Below are 22,033 nucleotides of genomic sequence, written 5' to 3' on the forward strand. Positions count from 1 at the left end.
AAACAAGTTACACATATACTTTTCCATTGTAAAAAAAAAACACGGACAACTTCGAACTGTAATTAACTATTTATTACCTTTACAAAACATATAAATTATAGAAAAAATAATTAAATTAATTTGCCCCATCCAGTAGGCGGTCCAATTCCGCCATGACCTGGCGCATGTGGGCTCGAATTCGGAAGAGGGCCCCACGGAGACCCTCTTGTGCTTGGGCTGGCTCATCTGTGGACCAAATAAAAAATGGAAAAATTAATAATGATATTCATGCATACATTTAACATAGTCATACCTAAATGTTAAACATGCACCGTGATAGGTGTGTGTGTATATATATATATATATATATATATATATATATGTATATAGACACATATATAACTATATATATGACACATACAGCTATACATACATGCATACATACTACATGGAAAGCCTGTTTTTTCCCCTCTACCCTTTACTCTGTAGAACACCTCACAGTCATAGTGCTCCTTCTCAATCCAAACCCACCCATGACTAAGCTCTGAGAAGCATGTCACGCGCTGCACCAATCCCAATTCTGCAAACAAAGTTCAGTATCTGTTATATGATGGAGCGTGGCAGGGGACTTAGTCAACTCTCAGGAATGCTCAGTACATTTGTGCAATCAAGCATGGCTTGCCTGCTGATGGTCTGCTCCAGAAATCATTGTCATAATGCCAGTTAGGTGAAGCTGCAGCACTAACCCACTCCCATGCACAAAATCATTAGAAACACAAAATCAACAAACAATTATGGTGCCAAACATACATGCAGACCGCAGGGGGTGGTTAGCTACAGGAGGGCCCAGGGGCACTGACCACTTGTTACTCCAGTCTAAGCCACGCCTGTCCATACTCCATTTATGCCATACTGAATCTAGTTTAGAAAGATCAATCACCAGTAAACTCTACTCACCTATATGAGGCTACAGATTGTATGCTTGCAGCAGGGACATGTAACCCTTACATGAGCAAGTCATCCCTTTCTTCCAGGATACAGATTAACTACACAGGTTCAGTGGCACTTAAAATCGACCTGAAAGCCATCCTCACAACCTGTGTCATTAATATGTGACCAGGATGAAAGGGATGGTTTGGCCACCCTATCTAACCCCAAAGTGTGTCTGTTGCTACCCAATTTGTTGTTTGACTTTATAGTATTTTCAAACACAATTGAATCACCAGTGCTACATATCAAATAGTAGATGACAAAAGGAATAATGATTCTTTATGTATACATACCACTTTCGGCTGCCAGCTCCACCTCACAGGCCTCCTCATCCTCCCCCTCTTCCTGGCCCTCCTCGGCTGCCACCACCTCCTCCTCGGCTACCACCTCGTCCTCCAATGGCACCACCTCCGCCTCCACTGCCCACACCTCCTCCTCCACTTCCTCCCTTTCCTCTGCCTCCACTTCCTCCGCCACCCCTTCTTCACTTTCACCCTCCTCGGCCATAGCTGGCTCCGCCTCCTCCTGGGCCTGGGACGCCTCTGACTCCTCTCGGGCATGTCTTGCTCGTTCCCGTGCTGTGTTTGTGAAAAAAAAAAAAAAAGTGCCAATTAGGGGTCATTTGTATTAAGCCTTATCAAGCTATAAATCAAAAGGTTATAAGTACTGATAAATGTACAGCCAATCAGCTCCTTAGTGGCTTTTACAAAACACAGGCTGTAACATAGCAGTTATGCTGTGACATTTGGGCCATTGTAAGCTCACAAACATTAATCCTACACAATGACATATTTTATCACCATTACAGGGTGTCAAACAGGAAGTAGCACACATATAGTGTATGCCATGTTTAACTCATGATCAGGCTGGTTACCTTATTGGCTTAAATAAGGTCATGTAAGCAATCATGTACAAATGGCCATTTAATGTATAAACACTCACATCTCGCTATGCTGGCCCTGATTTGCTGGAGCAAATCCGGCTGGCGACGTCTCAAGTCTGACCACCGCCGCTCCAGCTGTGCGATGGTCCGCCGCACCTGCGTGCGGGCGTATATGCGCCGGCGGGCCACCGCATAGGCATTACGCTTCTGCCGGTTGGTTATGAAGGGCCCTGCACGGCCCAGCCTGGTCTCCATAACGGCGACCAGTGTCCTTAACTCTGGGGAAAAAGGGGCTGCTCTGCCATAGGCCGCCATCTTAGCAATGGCACAAATCAAGCGATCATGTCCTGTCATTTGTTGATCAGAGTGATATTTGGTATTAACTTTATTGTTCATTTTTACAGTAACAGCGTGTATGCGCCAGAACAGACGGCTAACCCATTGCATCGCAAACCCACACTTGCTGTACCTTTGCATAGTTTAGCAGACCATGCCATTACTTACTATCTCCTAAACAGACAGTGTAAAATAAGATGGGAACCCATTATATATAATCTATAACATTCACCAAACATGGCTATAAGCAACAGGTGAAATAGTCTGCATCACTAGCCACTTACACCTAACTCAACACGGTACTAAACAGCTATTTTATAATGAAAGCTATGCAGCAGAAACATAGCAAATAGTGCCAGACCTTTTACCAATATTAGGCCATGCTGCCATGTGTACACTTACCTTCTACAGGCCCATACTAGAGAGGTGGAATGAAAAGAAGCTAGCATCAAGGCTGAATTTGGAGAGCTTTCACATGTGATTTGGATGCTAGCACTGATTACTTGTGCCTAAGTGGTGGACTGGATTTACATATGGAATGGGTATTGTCATTTGTACTACATACCAAACAAGTGCACAGTACAGATGTACATTCACATATACATTTCATGTCTGACCTCGGTTGACGCTGCCATACGGAACGCGGCCGTACGGAACGCAGGGTGTTGCTGATGTACGCCGATTACAGAAATAGTATATAAAGGTGTGTTTGGCAAATGCAATGTTGTTGCACACATGTCTGCATCTCTATCTGAGGAAGAGCAGGAGTTGCAGGACCTATTTGCTCAGATGGACTCCAGCACCACCTATGTCCCCATCAACCCTGAACAGCCATTAGGGGAAGAGCAGCCAGATGGGCCATCGACATCAGGCCAATCGGCAGCTGGCCCATCCTCAGCATCAGCAGAATCATTGGGAACACTGCAGGTGGCTTCCCAACAGAGTAGCCTGGCCAGCACTTCAAGTACAGCAACCGGTGGCCGTGGCCGTGGCCGTGGCAGTGGCGGTGCCAGTGGCAGTGGCGGTGCCAGTGGTCGTGGCCGTGGCCGCAATCGGGCAACAGAGGAACCAACCACCAGAAACATGGCATACGAACCGCAGGAGCTTGCCATCCTGGTGACCCGGGCACGGGATTTGATCGAGTGCCCACAGGAAAAGTTGACACACACAAGGAGCTGGAAGATCTGGGAGGACATAACGGTGGAGATTAATACGGTGGCTCCACAAGTTCGTGAGGCGGAGCACGTTAAGAAGAGGCAAGTTCATGTGTGTTACATTTGAGCAGTACAAGTCCAGTAATGTTTACATTAGATATTAGATGGAGTTGGTCAATGGGCGGTGACGTTGCTTGAAGCCACAGACATGTTTGCCATGTCATTGAATTGATAGTTATTGTAGGCTGAGTGTGATTGTATCTTCTAAGGGTTGTTTTTCAAAATTATTATAATCTAAGTTTGGTGTCAGGAGGCACATGTTGTATTATGTTTCAGATTGCAATGGGTGCTACAGCAAACATGAGGAGTGACATGTATTAATATGTACACTTTGATTGCAGGTGGCACGACTTCAAAACGAACCTCAAAAAGAAATTGACCCAGCGGTGGGAACACAGCCACACCTCTGGGGCTGGCCCCATGCCTTCAAAGCTGAAGCTCACCCCCCTGGAGGAGATGGCCGAGTGCTGCATTGCAGTGGAGGAGGTCCGGGGGGTGAGCACCATGGACAGCGAGTCCCCAGCGGAAGTCATGGCTTCTTTGCTTGAAGGTAATTATTTGCCATGCCATAAGTAGATGTTTCGAATTTTGCATGGAATGTGTGGTAATTGGAATTTTCTCTTTCACCAGCATCCCCACCGCTTGGTCAACAATCTCTTGAGGAGGTTGAGGAGTCTGTGCCACCTGGCCCAAGTAGCTGGCCCGTGCAGCAGCAGCCGCCAATGTCCGCGGCTGAATTGGCCACGTGGGGGCATGTGCTTGTCAATATTCAGCAGCAGGGAGAGTCGGCATCAGAACGGGTGCGTAGGGCCGAGGAGGTGTTGCAGGGTTTGACCAGCAGCCAGCAGAGTATCGCTGAGAGCCTGCAGGCTATGAGTGCCAGCCAGCAAGCTATTGCTGCTAGCCTGCAGGTGCTGGCTGATCAAGCCCTGCGGCAAAATAAACTCCTCCTCCGCCATAATGATCTTATGGTGGAGCTAGTTGCCAGCAATAGGGTCCTAATGTCACCCGTTTCTGGTGCATTACCACCATCAGCACTCCCTGCTGCCAGAGGGGGAAGACCATCCACCCCTCCCCAGCATGTGCTCCACCTGACCCACCATCTGGCCGTGGCCGTGGCCATGGGCGAAGAGCTGCTGCACGTGGCAAGGAGCCTGCCAGGGGCAAACGTGCCCGCAAATGAACTTGTGTCCGCATTAATCTCCACCCTTATGTCTTCCCAAATCTTTCATTGAGCTGTGTGTGTCAGCATCCTGTGTCCAATTCCGTGCCGAGGGTCCCCACATTTGCCCTCGGTTCAAATGTCATGTTTGGTTCCCCTGTTGCCCCGTTTTGGCTAGCATTACTGTGTGCTGTACTTGAAGTGTTGGTGCTATACTTTTGTTGTGAAGCCACCTGATGTGTTCCTAATGATTCTGGTGTGGCTATGTATGTCTATAATACATGTATTTATTATATATTATTTACTTTTATTCCTGCTATGCTACCTTTTATTTTGTGACGGTTTCTAATTTATTTTATAAGTTCATTTAATAAATGTTATTTTTGTCCCCCAAATGTGTGGTTTAATTGATACATGTAGAAGTGACATGTGTATTTGTATTATTAATATTAAGTTGTGTTCATTATTTGCAGTGTAAAAGTGTGTGAAAAATGCAGCATATATGTGTGTGTTTAGTAATGGTCCATTTAAGCTGCAATGGTTCCAATTGAAGCAGCGAGAAGCGTGTAATTAACAAGTAATGAGTAAAGTAGGTGATTGTATTGTGTTCAGCTGACATTGGTTGAGGTTCGTCCGTCCTGATTAGGTGTTCCGATTGCCTAGCGCATGACTGAGTGGTGTCCGCAAAGCAATACTTGCTTATGGACACCGCATATTTCTTGCCTTTTTGTTCGCGTGCATTCGGTGTGCTGTCCGAATGCACGCCCACCAAAATAAGTGCACTCCCCCATGTCCGTCCAAATTTCCGCCCAGTTTAGCCCACTTTGAACCTACGCCCCTGTGTCATTCCGAATGACGCCCATAATACGCCCATATTTCCCGAGTGTTTGCGGTGCACATTTCTGTACGGTATTAGTGAGTACAAGTACGGAGACTATGCGTGGCACATGCGCATAGCGTTCTCCACGCATGCGCAGACGGCTAAAAAACGCCATCCGAAAGTATACGGGAAAGTACGCACCAACCAGAATAAGGCTCTCAGTTATTATAATAAAAATATTCATTATTATTATTATTGTTTGCAATTCATTCTAGCTTTCCCTATACATTGTATAAGGCCCTGTGATAGGACTGGTGCCTACCGTGAAATAAGTTTTTCCATTAATTACAATTCAAAGTAAACATATATTAATATATTGCTATTCATTGTATTGAATTTTGTCCCAAGTAATGTGTGGGCAACTGAGCCATGCATTCACCTTCCAACGTGCAGGCACCAGGTGTACTCTTCTGATTTGTTGTGAGAAGAATGATTATTAGCAATGTACATACACACATATATATATATATATATATATATATACAGCACTTACCCAACCTCATGAGGAAAGGACCAGACCAGCACTCAGTTCGTGAAAAAAAACGTGTGTATTCAGGTAAAGTACAACATAGTCATAGACAGACAGCAGGGCTGACCCGACAGCCGTTTCAACCGGAACCCTGTTCACCCCTGATGAAAACCGGACAGGGTTCCGGTTGAAACGGCTGTCGGGTCAGCCCTGCTGTCTGTCTATGACTATGTTGTACTTTACCTGAATACACACGTTTTTTTTCACGAACTGAGTGCTGGTCTGGTCCTTTCCTCATGAGGTTGGGTAAGTGCTGTATCTTAAACTGTATGGACCCTGCACCGCTGTTATTACTCATTCAATTGAGTGCCGTTCTGAGACTCCCTATATATATATATATATATATATATATATATATATATATATATATATATATATATATATATATATATATATATATATATTAGGCCTATGTCATGTAGGGAATCATTTATGTTGTACACTGCTAATGCAAATTCTTCTCACAATTCAGGAGAGTAGCAACATTTTTTTAAGTCTTGGGCAGGAGTATATCAGTGGCAATGCAGGATTTTTAGAAGGGGGTTTCCACATGTAATCCATAATCTCCAACTCTGCAGCACATTGGAGTAAGTACGGGAGTCTGGGGGAGCAGTAACAGTCCTAAATATTGGTCTGTTTATGCACTGGATACTGTGTGGAATACAGTATTAATATTAAACAGTACAAATAATCTAAGTATAGGCTGTTTCAAACATTTAAATAACATAAGTGGTCAAAAAAAGGTTAAACATATAATAAATAAATAAACATAATATAACCAGTACTGCTGATAATATACTGATAATATTGCAACAGAATAGATCAAATGGAGGTATTCATTTTCCTAAGATGGTTGAATATGGATATGCCTCCCATCTGAGATACCTTCGGGATTGGTTACATGGCAAAGATATGTATGCGAACACTACGGTGGAAACTTCTTTCCTTAAGGGTGATAACTTAATTATTTTTACATAGACATGATGGAGAGTTAAACCATTTGATACAGAATAACCCACTACTTATGAATACACGTATAGTATGGCATTTGATACGGCATAAACAGTTATTGATTCCATTTATTTCTCTTCATCTTTTTTTGGTGTCTAATCCGCAGTTTCAGCATGGTATGGCCCAATATCCATTTACGTTGTGGCAACGACAGGGAATCACTAAATTGGGCAATTTAATTAACAAAACAGCTAAGAAACCATTACCGTTTATACAAGTGGTAGATAAATTCTCATTTTTACAACCTTTCCCATTAGAGTTCCTCCAAGCCCAACATTATGTGGCCGGTCTCTCTAAGGTGCTCTCCCCTAAGGATTATACTAATCCATTGGATACACTTTTGGCACTGGAAAACATTTCTTCTAAGGCGATCTCAGACCATTATTTATTCCTTCATAATCCCTTACAACATGGATGGCGCAGTGGAGAGACCATCTGCCTATACTGACTATAAAAAAATTATTGAAATCCTAGGAAGTTTCCATAAAATTGGTGCCAGCAGCCTCATATGTAGAACTTTTTCTCAATGTGTTGCACAGAACATACTGTAGAAGATTCCTATAGAAAGGTTTAAGCGCTAGGGACAAGTGTGCTGTGCTGCGTACAGATGGCTGCCTTCTGGTAGAGGGATGCCGCCCTCAATTGGGGGATACAAAGAAGAAAAGAACCAGTGGGCGCCTTCTGTACACTAAAACAATTTATTACACAAATAACACAAAAAAACACAATATATATATATATATATATCACACAAAAATTATAATATAAAACAATAATTTGCATGCATGCAATACCTCAATAAAAAATTTTTTTGTTAAAAAGCCATTTCACTGCATTTGCATTATGGTGTAACTAATAGTTACCAGTTCCTGGTTGGATGGGTAAATCGCTGGGTGTGGACAGATGTTTCAGTCTCGCACAATAATGGTGTGGGCAAATTTTGTAAATCCTTCCAGGTGGAATGGGGGTTTCCAGGACAAGTGCACAACAGCAGGTATGGCAAGATATTCCTTAGTGATACTCGGCGCTGTCTCCTTCACTCATGAGGATGTGCGCAAGATTGCCTGATGTGGATGCCGAGCCAAATACCTTGTGTTGTTTGGGCGCTTCTCCAGGCGCTGCGCCGGCAAGCAGCCCGACTATGGGCTGGGATAGACGGTGCTCCAATAGATCAGGAACAACCCAGCACTTGCATGTGCTGGCGTGTACAGCGCAGACCTCTTATGTAGACAGCGGCTGATGGATTTTGTTCCCAGCCGGCTGTACGTGTGCGCAGTGGGGACCAGACTGCCGCGGGTATATATCACAGTCAAACGGCGGGCAGATGGTGTTGGTCAAGTGCCGTAATGTGCCCCGCAGGTCCTCAACTGTCAATCCTCATCTATGGACTCCTCAAGATGCGTTTCGCCGCGCTCAGGTGGCTTTGTCAATTTTAGAAACATACTGTACCTGTCACCACATCATTGGTATTTGATGGGATCATTGTCTGACCACTCATGTCTTCGATGTGGTAAGCAAGAGGCTGAATTGTTTCCACTGTTTGTGGAAATGCCCAGTGATAAGGAGTTTTTGGGCTCAGGTATGGACATATACTACACAGCATTTAGTTTTGGCCTTGAGCCTGACCCCAGAATGTGCAATATTCGGTATTATGCCTACAGGTATACTTACAACACAAAGAGTACGTAAACTGTTAATTATTATATCAGCAATTGCTAAGAAATTTATTTTACAAGTCTGGTTACAGCCTACAGCTCCACCCTTCACTCTCTTTATTAATAAACTACACCATATATTTAAAATGGAGTGGCTAGAAGCATCTCTGAGAAAAGATATATCCACTTGGAAATATTTCAATATATAGGAGAGTTACATTAATACCCAACCCAATACTATAAAAGTTCAGATTTGGAAAAGTTTTCGGAATACACTCTGGTATGAAACTCCTATTAATGCACAAGACCCTCCGATTCTTTTTGGTTAATAACAAATAATATCAACACTTTAGATTTCAATTTGGGAATATTAAGCTGTGGGGAGATAGGTAGGAAAGTATAATCTGACCCCCATGCCATATAGCGATGTTTATATTTGTCTTGTTATTGTAATTTGTATGGTATACACAAATTATTTGTAATGATTTTTTTTAACACGCTTCAATAAAAGAAAGTTAAAAGGAATTCGATTCTGGGGGACACAAGTGTAGAAACTTGTAGAATGGTGAGGCAGACATGAGGAGATGATAGTAGAGATATTTAAATGAATTGAAGTGCAGATATATGTGTGGGCGACAAGCCGTAACGGTGTTAGTGCATTTAAAATACTGTGATAGATAAATGACCAGCAGTGGTCACACATATATGGTGGCTTAATTTAGCATGTGTAAACCACTGGCTTCTATGGAATGCATCTGCTGGAGCACATAAAAGCTGTCCAGGAATCCAGCTCTCTGCTAATCACAGCCCAGTCTGACAATCCCAGAAGAAGAAAACACCTCCCAGTGGGACTGCCTGTCCTGCAGGTGATTGGCACTTAGAACTTCCAATAGGAATGCACAGTGTAGCCAGTACACACACAGACTGCAATTGGCTCACTCAGCAGTGGCAGATTTTACTGGCATAGGTAAAATCAGCCAACATAAATCACAGAAGCTAATTGGAGCAAAATCTTCCATCAAGTGACTTAAATCCCACAATATAATTAGGATCAGAGTTTCTTTCCTAGGATTGCTTCCAATAGATTGCTTCTCTGTAAAGCGCTGCGGAATATGTATGTGCTATATAAGAAACTGTTAATAATAATAAATAAAAGAAGAATGTGTCAGTGCCATTGGCATATTTATAATGGGTGCAGGGTGTGCAGTACACATAGGAGTGTGGAGCCCTATAGAGTACTGCATTGCCCGACACTGCACCATGTTCCAGGAGACCTGCCCAGAATCTACTTTACTGCCAGAGACAAGGGTGCTCGCACAGAGCCTGCCCACAGGCCCTCTCCTCTTTCAATATATAACTCGTGAGTGTACCCATATGTAAAGGCAAATTATATATGCTAAAGAAAATAGATTTTGTAAATGGCCTCCATTGTCTGGACCTGAAGACATTTAAATGCTTCTATAACATTCTTTCCATAAAGCAACGTGTCCCTCTTTTCTTTCCTTCCTTTCTAAATCTGTCTCGTCTTGCATTTTTTCTTTTTTTGTTTCTTATGGCTATAATAGTGTCTATTATGTATTATACAGTATGTCTATATGTCTAGAACAAAATCTGTGGTTCTGCATGTCTAAAAGTCAAAGCTTTTAAGCCTTTTTATGGAACAAACCTGTTCACTTTTTTACATCTTATTTACTGTACTTGTGAATAAGATTTTTATATACCTGAATAAATCATGCTGCACATGACATAACTGGCAACTACAAATCATAGGAATATTTTATTTTAGTGAATCGAAGAATTAAGAATGCATGAAAAAAAGTGTTAAAATGTCATGTATACAGATAGAAAATCTTTCAATTAAATAAAGTAGTAATGAGTTTACTTATGGCACATGTAAATATGTTATAGCATTTTTTGTTTCTTTTATTTTTGTATAAAAATGTCTCAAGCTAAAAAATTAAAGATATTCTCTTATGCTGCTTATATTGAGTTATCAGTTACATGAGAAACTAAATGATGCTGCATGCTGTTCCCAATGATGGGCCTGATTCATAAAACCATGTTGCACTACTTGTGGGCATATTTAAACATTACAGAGCGATTTAGAGTTAGGACAGATGTGTCCAAACTCAAATATAGCATCACTGATGGTCAGGGCCGGATTACAATAGGGCTGATGGAGCTACAGCTCCAGGCCCATTCTCCAAATAGGCCCATTCTGTAGCTGAGGGCCAGAGCTTTCCAACGAGCCCAGCCCCGTGTCGGTAGCCCCCCGGGAACCCGAGATACCGACAGGCAAACCTGGAACGTTTTCCCCATAGGATAACATGGGACCCGCTAATTCCGACCTCCACCCGGTTCCAACGGCTGCCAGTTCCCCCTCCGGCATCACAGAAGCTTGAGGTTGATCTCAGTCGAACCCAAATCGCTGGGCCTTCAATCTGATACCTGGTCCATATGGGTTCATTGGTTCTAGAGATATTGCGGGTAAACCAATTTTTTTTCATTTCTGAAATGTAATTTCATGGCTGTTCATGTTGTTTGACAGATTTCTCTGTAACCAAATGGCCCAGTTTCACGGGACCAAAATCATTTGAAGCCTACATGTAAATCGGTCAGTTGGTTCCGAAGATGTAGCTGATTGTTTAAAGGGGGACGGGGGTTGTTTTCTCTCCCCCTCACACAAAAAAATGCAGGGACTAGGCTGGTGTAAAACGGTCCAGTCCGGGAATGTCCCTGCATGATCTTGGCGCCATATTCCCGGATAAATCCCTGCATTTTCTGGTGTGAAAGGGGTATTATTACAAATAGCCGGGACATGCAGTGCTCTGAATACAGCCAGGCAGCCCCCTGCTCTCTGCCCAGCTGTCAATGGCTGTCATTTCTGCCCGGCGGTGGCTATCCCCCAGTTACCGCAAGCATGTATTCCCCCTTGGCAATGAGCATGTAATCCCACATGGCAATGAGCATGGAACCCCTGGCAATAAGCATGGAACCCCTGGCAATGAACATGTTGGTAAGCAACACTTAAGTAGCATCATTTTTCATAGGCATTATGGTGTTTGGCATAATACATAATGGAGAATATGGTGTTTGGCTTAACATGTAATGGGCATTATGGTGTAAATTTTTAATGTGCGCCTTCAGCGCGCAATGCCCCTATTTATGAAGCATATTGTGCATTATTGCTCAATCTGTTTGGTATAAAAATGTGTATTTTGGCTCAATCCATGTGGCAAAATGTGTATTTTGCCTTAATCTGTGTGGCATAACGTGAATTTTGACTCAATCTGTGTGCCATAGTGTGAATTTTGGCTCAGTCAGTGTGAATTTTGGCTCATTGCATGTGGCACAATGTGTAATAGGCAAGTACAGTATAAGGGGGTTACTATTGTGTTGCATGATTTGTATAAGTGGTATATGGTGTGGTAAATTTAGGTAGCCACACAAAAGGTGCTGAAATGTTGTCTACCAAGTTTCGGCTTTCAGTATTTTTTTTATGACTGGAATGCTGCCTCGCCCTGCAAGTATCTTAGAACATCGGTATCCTGCATCTGCACCTTTGCCCTCACCCGCCAATATATCTCCCTGCATTTTTCTTATGCCAGCCCCCTGCCTTTTCCAGGCATATATAATTAGTTGAAAGTATTTACACAAATACAGACACACCCATGAGCAGACCACCCAAACAGAACACTGGTCACGCCCCCCACATTATTAGGTGCTGGCCGCAACCCCTATTATTGTGCATAATAGGCCATTGATAATTTTCAGCTCCAGGCCCATTTAGACCTTAATCTGGCTCTGCGGATGGTGTAATGGTTAGCATTACTGCCTCACAGCACTGAGGTCATGGGTTCAATTCCCACAATGGCCCTAACTGTGCGGAGTTTGTACATTCTTCTCGTACTTGCGTGGGTTTCCTCCAGGCACTCCGGTTTCCTCCCACAATCCCAAAATATACTGGTAGGTGAATTGGCTTCCAACAAAAATTAACCCTAGAATGTCTGTGTGCGCGTGTACATGTGGTAGAGAGTATAGGTTGTAAGCTCCACTGGGGCAGGGACTGATGTGAATGTTCAAATATTCTCTGTAAAGCGCTGCGGAATATGTATGCACTATATAAGAAACTGTTAATAAATAAATAATAAATAATAAAATAAATATATATTACAGTGTAGAAATAAAGCTGCCCAGCATTTGTTGGCTTCATGCAAATACAGTCAGGTTTTACACTGCATCTAAAATAATAAATTCAAAAAGTATGCTTGGTTTTTTGCAGATATAAAGTTACTTGCTTTTCTTGCATGACTAAGTATTAGCTCAGATTAAACCTGTTTATGAGCAAATAAAGATGGAATTGGATAAATAGGTATTCAATTGGTTGTGTTATATTCTTTAGCATTGTTATCAAACATCAATAAATAAACACGTCTGACAGATCTCTCATTGGTGCATTACAAAAATGAAATCAGACATGCTTTTGTAATTCTACATTCAATACTTTTTATGCCTCGTCGTAGTTGGCAAATATGAAAAAATACCCACCGACCAATGAAAACAATATGCACGTTTCCTATTATTCTTTGTATTTAATATGGAACTATATACACTAATTGAAGCACTTTGTCAGCCTGACCGGAATCTCTTTTTGGGAAATTGTATATCATACAATATTTCCTATTTATTTATTAATTAAATCATATGTATCAAAGTATTGGCCAATTGTGTAGCAAAAGGTACAAGTAAATCCATGCGAATTTGATTGGTTATTATCTTCACAGGGTCTGCAAATGACAGAACTAAAGTAAATTAGTATAATCCTGAAAACAATATTAGAGAAGAACATATTTGTTACTCAGGTCTCGCCAAGTCATCAAGGAGACAGTAATTGTCTAGTTGTGGTTCATCCCCACATTTTATTATTATTTATTTACAGTTTCTTATATAGTACAGGAAATTCTATTTGAATTATTGAACTAATACTGCAGATAAATATTGAATAACCCACATTTACCTGTTACTCTTTCCCAAATATTCCATTTATTATTGTGAATCTGCCACCTGTTTGTCCTGAAGAAAACCACGCTGATAGCTATTTCATTACTTTGATTATTGGAATTTTGTGTTATTAGGAATACAATTTGGGTGTTTCCTGATTTGGCATAACTTTTCATATTTCAGCAGTGCTCTCATTCCTTCCAGACATGCCTTTTAGCTCACCAAAAATTATCCCAGTTATAATAATATTTGCAGATTTTCCAGAGCCTATCAAATTTCCTCTATGCATAACAGTACAAAAAAAAAGTTGATATGCTATTAATGATAATATGAATTTTATGTATTAAATGAAGATATAACAGATGCATTGAAAAATGTCTAAATGAATATCTTTTTATTATTGGCCTTATAATACAATATAATTTAATTTGCTCGTTTTGAGTAAACAAACTGTAGCTATTTGCTGCCCTCTAGTGTTAGTTAAGGCTTAACAAATAATGTTCCATTGCTTATAAATGGCAATTCATACATAAGGTGAAATTTAATAGGATGAGAGATTCAGAAAGTGAAAGATTTGGTAAGAAATCTCCAGGTTTTTTAAAGCGGCAATCATTTACACTGCAGTTTGATTTTGCAGATATTTTTATAACTTTCTCATCATATTAAATTTCCCCCATATATTTTAGATGTGTGATTATTTTATAGGGCAACTTTTATTTCTACCCATGCTCTTTTTTTTTGTTCAATCTAGAGTTAGTAGTTTACAGCCCAGATTCTGTGCAGCTTTTCATTTAGATTACTCTTTTTAGTAATAGAAATACCTCATTTCATCCCTTTTGTGATGTACAGGAAACATTTTGAGAGTGACGCTCCAAATACTTTTATATGGAATTATATATGCTAAATAAAGCATTTTGGCAGCCTTGCTGGAATCAGAAAAGTGAAACCTTTAAATGTGTTTTGCAGAATTTTTTTCCAACTGTCTTCTGGAAGCACAAAACCAGGGTAAGTATAGCATCTGTGTGTTTTTTCCAGTCTTAAGCTGTGGACGCACAGTGCAATTTGTACTAGCGATTTTCACAATATAATCAAAACCTCATATGCAGCACTCGATTTGATCTTGATGTGCAGCCCCGCAGCATTGCAATCAAATGTAGAAACAGACTGTGCAGCACAGTCTATTTCTACTATCTCGGAACGAAGGCTATGCTGCTCAATGCAGCACGGCCCCCACTATCTCTGCAGGGATGTTCCTCCCTACCTGCCAGCCGATGCCGGCACCCCGCCAGTTCCCAGCAGCCGCCAATATCAAAATTATATTGGTGTCCGCCACATTGGCCTGTGTGTCCACAGCATTATATTTCTTAAACTATGGACAACAATAAACTTTATTGAAAAAAACAAAAAAAAACATTTAGATGTGTTGGACTTGTCTGTACAGACATGGGGATGTAGCTCTATACATGTCAGTGGATGACTTACAAATATCACAAGTATGAATAGCTCAGTTACCAGTGGAGTGATTTTATTCATGATAAAGAAGGTACAGCAATACTCATTGTCATACACACTGCTAGAACCATGTGTCATGGCTGGTGCAGGGTTTTTCGGCACCCTTGGCAAAACTTCAGCTGACTGCTTCACAACAAAACCCACACATCAATACTGACTTTCCAGAACTGCTGGTGAACCTGCCTTAGGGGAGCCCCCCAGATTATAGAGCCCTTAGGCAGCTGCCTAAAGCTGCCTAATGGTAAAGTCAACCCTGCATACAATTTATCAGCTGGTGAATGAATGTACAGTGGTGCAGGATGCAGGAACTGCATCTAAAACAGCAAGTAATCAGGTCTCACTGGAGCTAAGTGGAAGAGTACTGTCTCCCACAGTGGCATTCTCAAAAAGTGCCAATATTCTCCACACATGCTCAGCAGAAGCCTTGGTGGCCATCTTGGTACAGGAAATGAAGGCTCTTTGGAATAGTAGCAGCATGAATACTTACGATGAAGCAGTCATTTTATTGCACTGCCTTATAGACTTAAAGGCCTAATTCAGATTTGAAAATAAGTTGGAAGCAAGTTTATGTCTGATTGAAATTGACAAATATGGAAATAATATCCAGCTATACATGAAAACAAATGTGGATCTACGCAGAGTGGATTACACCTATAGTATGTAGCTGTATCTTTCCATGTATAAATGTGTGAAATCTGCCACTATATTAGCAGCATAGATTTTCATCAGCCCTATACATGGTTCCAAGGATCCACTAAATGTATCTCAAGATATGCGGAATTCATCATAGTCTTCAGATCCACCTACCGGCCCATGACACAAACTCAAATGCCCAGTTGCCACCAAGGTACACCAACTCCACCACAAGTGGCGATACAACTGAGTTGCATATAGCTGTGAACGCTCTTATTTGCATATGCTCAGTTAGGACACATGCAGTACGACAAATAACAAGTTCCATCAGGATCATGGACTAGCGTGCATCTCAGTAATGTTTTAATCATTTTGGTAAATAACTGTGAAATAATAGTGTCACATCACATGTTGGCCTTTGTGCACCTAATGTCTCAAAGCCTTTTGGGCATATTAAGCAAACAGTACACTAGTTAATATCAGTAAGATTTACTACATGCATTTATTGGAAAACTGATAAAGAGCTTGCCAGCTAAGTCTTTCCTGAGGTTAATGAGTTTACTAGGATCCAAAGTCTGCATGAGTTTTTCATTGAATCATAATATTATTTTGGCAAGCAAACAAAACATTTAGAAACACATAAATCTGGTATAATATGCAATAAGTAGTGCCTTCTTTAATACATGCAATCAACTTCAAACCTCAAGTGGTGTAAGCATTTAGAGATCCTTAAGGAATTCCTCTTTGTGCGCTGGTGCTGGTGGCTTATATTAGATCATGACCACATATAGTATCTTTAGGCCAGGGCTTTTGATAATCATAAAAAGCTCTAAATGGGACTCATTTTCAGGGATGTGTTCTCCTTTGGAGTGTTGCTTGGAAGCTACCCAACATGGACATTAGGTGGTGAGGGCAGATTTTTCACTAGGCCCGTGAGGCACTGGCCTATGGATGGCACCTGCTGGTGGCGGCAATGCATCCCCCCCTCACAGGTTGCGATTTACTGGAAGGGGGGTCGTGGGGGGGTGGGTAAGAGGAAAGAGGCTGGCTCAGCCTGACAGCGAAGAGCAGCAGTGTGACGGCCTAGATGCAGCAGGCTTGGTTGTGACACAGGATTAGGGAGCCATCACCTGCCCCACGACTCACGAATATTCCCAGTTGGCTGATTGATGTGAGCCGCAGGGCTGCCTGTGGCCCCGACCCCTTGTCGCATCCCTCGGTGACAGCTCTTGAATGACAGCTGATGCAGGGAGGAAGAGTGGTCGTGCTCCCTGCCACCATCAGCTGGCGACCGTCTGGATGAAATTTTTCCCCACATGCTGTCAGGAAAGGAGATTTGTGTCCGAGCCCACCGCCACAGTGAGTGCAGATTTTTACTTGCCCAGGCTAACGCTTATGTCCTCACCACTCTTATCCCTGGTCCAACCTGCCCCCCTCCCCCCCCCCTATTTTCCACCTCTGACCCTCCCGGGAGGCAGCAGCAGCAGCACACACAGCATGTGTTGTGCTGACAGCAGGCTCAGCATGAGCATCTCACGACAGCGTAAGCCTGCTGTCAGCGCAGCACATTCTGTAGGTGTGTGCTGCTGCTGAGGTGGGGGGTGGACAATAACACTCCCCCTCGAATTTAAAGTGTTTTTTCACCCACCTAAAACATTTTTGGGGCGTGGCATAACATTGGGCAGTTCCTGAATAATAAAGGTGTCTGGGTGATACTGTACACATGTAATAAGAAACTCAAGGATTTGTTTTAATAATAATCTATTAATAAAGCAAGGAATTTTACCATTTATTCTGTGGAGAGATGAGTGTGTCCTTTTGAATTGGTTTCCACTGCTCTCCTTTGACTTATTTTATTAATCAAATTGATAAATATATTTGAGACTAGATAGATGTATAAAGTGTATATTTCTCCTTACCATTACAATTTGGTGCCGGAATCAATTTTTTCATAGATATTAGTAATCTGTATGTTCTCAGATTTAGATGCTGATCGCACGGGACCATAAAACAGAATAATGTATGGATCCAAGGATATAATGCAGGATAACAGCTGACATGAGATAGAATAGAATAGAATCAACTTTATTGGCCATGTATGCTTGCGCACACTAGGAATTTTTTGGGGATTACAGTGCAGCATCAAGCAGGGATGAAAAGGGGGGGGGGGGAAATTACGTATATTACATAAAGACATTACATGCATTCCATTTCTAGCTATGACTATGGTGGTCAGGTCGCCAAGTAGGGACACGTTGTTTGGCTGTTGATATTGGGATTGCATTCGCTTTGATTGGATTGTTCAGGTGATGGACGGCTATTGGAAAGAAGTTTCTTGCGGATATGGACGTTTTGACGGGGATGGACCTGAACCGTCTTCCGGATGGTAGGATGTCGAACAGGTTGTGACCGGGATGCAGCTTGTCCTTCACGATCTTCTCAGTGCGTTTGCTTACCCTGGATTAGAACAGATCCCTTATCGGGGGGAGGTCGGTCACTATGATCCTTTCCGCAATCTTCACTACCCTCTGCAGTTTTTGTTTGTCGTTCTCGCTTGCACCACCGTACCAGATTGTGATCGAGGAACATAAGACAGACTCCACAATGGTGGTGTAGAATACGCACAGCAGCTCCTGTGGGATGTTGAATTTCCTGAGTTGCCTCAAAAAGAACAGGCGCTGGTTGTCCCTAGGAATTTGAAGGATTCAACCCGCGTCACCACTGCGTTGGCTATTGTTAGCGGGACTAGTGCATTTGGTTTTTTTCCTGTAGTCGACCACCATCTCAACTGTTTTGGTGGGGTTTAGATTGAGGTTGTTGCTGCTGCACCACTGTGTCAGCTTCTCCACTGCATGCCTGTATGCGGTCTCATTACCATCCTTGATTAGGCCAATAATAGTGGTGTCGTCTGTAAGTTTGATGATTTTCACTGACTGCTCAGCTGAGGTACAGTCATTCATGTATTCTAGTGATTGTTGGCATCGACCAGAACTGCTGGATTACAGGGCATTCCACCCAAATGTGGAAATAAGTGCCCACCATACCACAACTGCCAACACTGATGTGTGTGAGTATAATCTGTTTAAATGTAAGCTTTAGCCATCCACTGCTGTGAGTGAGACCATTAATCGTCATCTAATTGTAACCCTAAATCACATTCCCAAGCTATACCATAAATTCCCTTAGAGGAATAATCAGGGGCTAGAATGGAATTATATAGCTCCGTTATGTCACACGGAGTACAGGCACTGATGTGCAAATGGGGAGGGCTGGTGAAGTGTCCATGAGTGGCATTGGCAGTGGCATCACCCCTCTCCCCCCAATAAACAGCACAGCAAGGGCGTAACTACCATAGATGCAGGGGGTGCAGCTGCTATGGTGGCCAAGAGCTGAGAGGGGCACACTTTGCCTGTCAAAGTATCATGTGCTGTATACACTTTTCAGCATTAGGTGCTAGATAGGGGCCCTTACAAACTTTTGCTATGGGGCCACATGTATCTTGTTACGCCACTACAGCACAGGAACCACCATCCCCTCCACCCCCCCCCCCCAATAAACAGCACAGGCACCATCACCCACCTCCCCCCAATAGACAGCACAGGCACCTTCACTCCCATCCCACCAATAAACAGCGCATGCAGACAGACAGCAAAGGCAGGATTACCACCCCCACACAGACAGCACATGCACCCTCACTCCCCCCCCCCCCCCCCAGGCTACACAGGCACCATCAACCCCCCTCCCCCCAAACACCATTATCACCCCCCCACACACACACAGGTAGCACCCCCACCCACCCCCCCCCAGACAGGCAAACAGTGCAGACACCACTACTACCCCTCCTCCCCTCAACAGCAGTGGGAGAATACATCCATAACCCCCCACCCCCGGCTTTGCTCACCACACAAAAAGTATGTAAATGTATGAGAATGTATTACTGCATACCACTGACAACCTCACTTCGCTGCTGCACAGAAGTTACAGCCAGTTCCTACTAGCACGTGATGCTGCTTCTCTCTGTGATAAGCCAGATGGGTCTGTTCAAATTGTCCAACTTGTAAATAGGATAAGTAAAGAGTAGGAGGGAGAGTATAACATTCTTGAAAGTCTGCAAATGTAGTCAGGGCAGAGATTCCAGAAATGTGTAAGAAACGTGGAACCCAGAAGAAAGTGCCAACGTGGTCTATCTACCAGAGAATCCTGGGGGAAAAAAGGGTATCTTCCTAAAGGCATGAGGTTGCTAGTAAGAGGCAAGCTAAAAAGACTTGCTAATTGAATCCCAGATTGTTAGTGTGACATGACTAGAGGAGTGAAATAGTAATACATTTGCAACAAGGGGCCAAGGCCACAACCTTTGAGTTTTAATAAACTCAGACACTATTACATTGCCCTAAAATTTCGACATTTCACAAAATCAGACCAAAATTAGCTGCAATTACATCCCAGCCATTGAATTATATTGCTGTAGTTTGCTTTGTACTTAAACATTGCACACATAGCAGGAAGATGATTGGCTTGGGCTACAATAAAAAATCGTAAAAAGAAATAGTGTCCGCACTGCAAAACAAGACATCAATATTATCAGTGCTGTGTGAAAATGTAATTGTTTATCTATGTGTCAAATATGCTTCTATTTTGTGAGGAGTAGGCGAGGATACACTCTGAGGGGTATACAGTGTTTACTAAGCATCTTGTTTGGTCCAAGGTTAAATATGCTCAGCATCGCTGCAATATGTGAGACTGTTTCAAGATAAAAGTGTTTTTCAATGGTGTAAGCAATCATATTTAGTCATTGTTAATAGTGTGTGTGTTCAGTTATGTTAAAGTACTGTCTGTGAGCAGCTTGTTTGCAGAAGCCTGCACAGATAGCACTGATATGTGCAGGCTTCAGCTAACACGTGTAAAAAGTAAAGAAAGTATATCAAATCCAAAAACAAAATTGTTTGAGGTCTCCCTTCCCTCCAAAAACAAAAAGCAGAAGCAACACTGGGCTCTTTGAGCTGGCCCTGGTCCCAACAAAATTAGTCAGCCCAGGTCCCCCTTCTTGAGTATACCCAAGGCCTCTGATGAAGCCCAGGACTATCCCCTGCACATCCTGCTGGTGGGTATGGAGTTGATATCAGTTTAAAGTGAGAATGAAAGTAGAACTACTGGTTCCAGCAAGTCTCCCCTACATCCTGGCACTTGGAGAACCTCACATGCTAACATGTGCATAATTAGCGCCTACTAGCACCTATATAGTCCCTCTAAGGGAAATATGTGGCCATGCCTCCTTTTCCATGCACACACACCTATGCGGCACAAGGACAGAGGGATGCTGGGGCCTACCTCCAGCCCCAATCCATCTTTGAGTGAAAGCGTTGTGTCTTCTATGTATCCAGCATCACAAAGCGGTTTACACGTGACCTGAAAAACTGCTTACAGGACCGTAATGTTGTTGTCATTTCTGGCATCAAAGGGGACATCATTTTTTTAAATTATAGGTTGCAAATGGACCCAAATGTCATAAAAATGAAAATATCTAACTTGGTGTAATTACCAGAACCTACAATATGTTGTCAGGCTTGGACTGGCCCATATGGGTACAGGGGAAACCATAAATCCACTGGGAGCTACCCACATTGCCCTCGGACATCAACGATCATCTGCCTATGCAGACGCAGGTGGTGGAAGCAGCAGTATTAATCCTACAGGCATTAACAGGAACCTAGCAGACAGTACACAGCCAATGGCCAGACACAGAGGGATCCCATTCCTGACCGCTCACTACTCCTTAATATAAAGAGAAGAATAATTAAAAACATAACGCTCATTTCCACTCCACTTGTAAGTACTGATATTTAAAATTGAGAGTAGGGGGTACACATAAATGACAAGCTTAATAAAGGGGTATGGGAGAGAAAAACATTTGAGAACCGCTGTGCTAGACTATCAAGCATGCACTAGCAAGAGCATAACTAGCACTTTGTGGGCCCCATAGAAAAATCTTGAGAGGGCTCCCTCTTCCAATTGCAATGCCCCTTTTGGAAGATGCACAGAATAAAGAGTGAGAAGAGTAATGCTGTGTACACACTTGTACAATCTGCATGAGATCCAGATGCGATTAGAATTTAGACTATCTGCATACAATTTAGACTATCTGCATACAATTTAGACTATATAGTGCAGATCTGCACTATATAGACAGGGCAGCCAAGACTTTCTGGCTGAGATATGGGAGCGCGCATCTTGAACGCATCTGGATCGCT

The 22,033-nt window shown here is 42.6% G+C and overlaps 1 long non-coding RNA gene across 1 annotated transcript in view; it reads right to left on the reverse strand.

Moving 5' to 3' along the window:
* LOC146028576 (uncharacterized) overlaps positions 1-20,027 on the reverse strand; it is a 58,754-nt gene extending 38,727 nt beyond the window's left edge. Inside the window, exons 1-2 of the long non-coding RNA XR_014455241.1 lie at positions 19,731-20,027; positions 17,705-17,838 (exon numbers count right to left, since the gene is read on the reverse strand). This is a non-coding gene — a long non-coding RNA (uncharacterized LOC146028576). The remainder of the gene's footprint in view (positions 1-17,704; positions 17,839-19,730) is intronic.
* Between the last annotated feature and the right edge of the window lie 2,006 nt (positions 20,028-22,033).

The sequence above is a fragment of the Crinia signifera genome, chromosome 1, assembly GCF_055691185.1.
Source record: "Crinia signifera chromosome 1, ASM5569118v1, whole genome shotgun sequence".
Classification (NCBI taxonomy): Eukaryota; Metazoa; Chordata; class Amphibia; order Anura; family Myobatrachidae; genus Crinia; species Crinia signifera.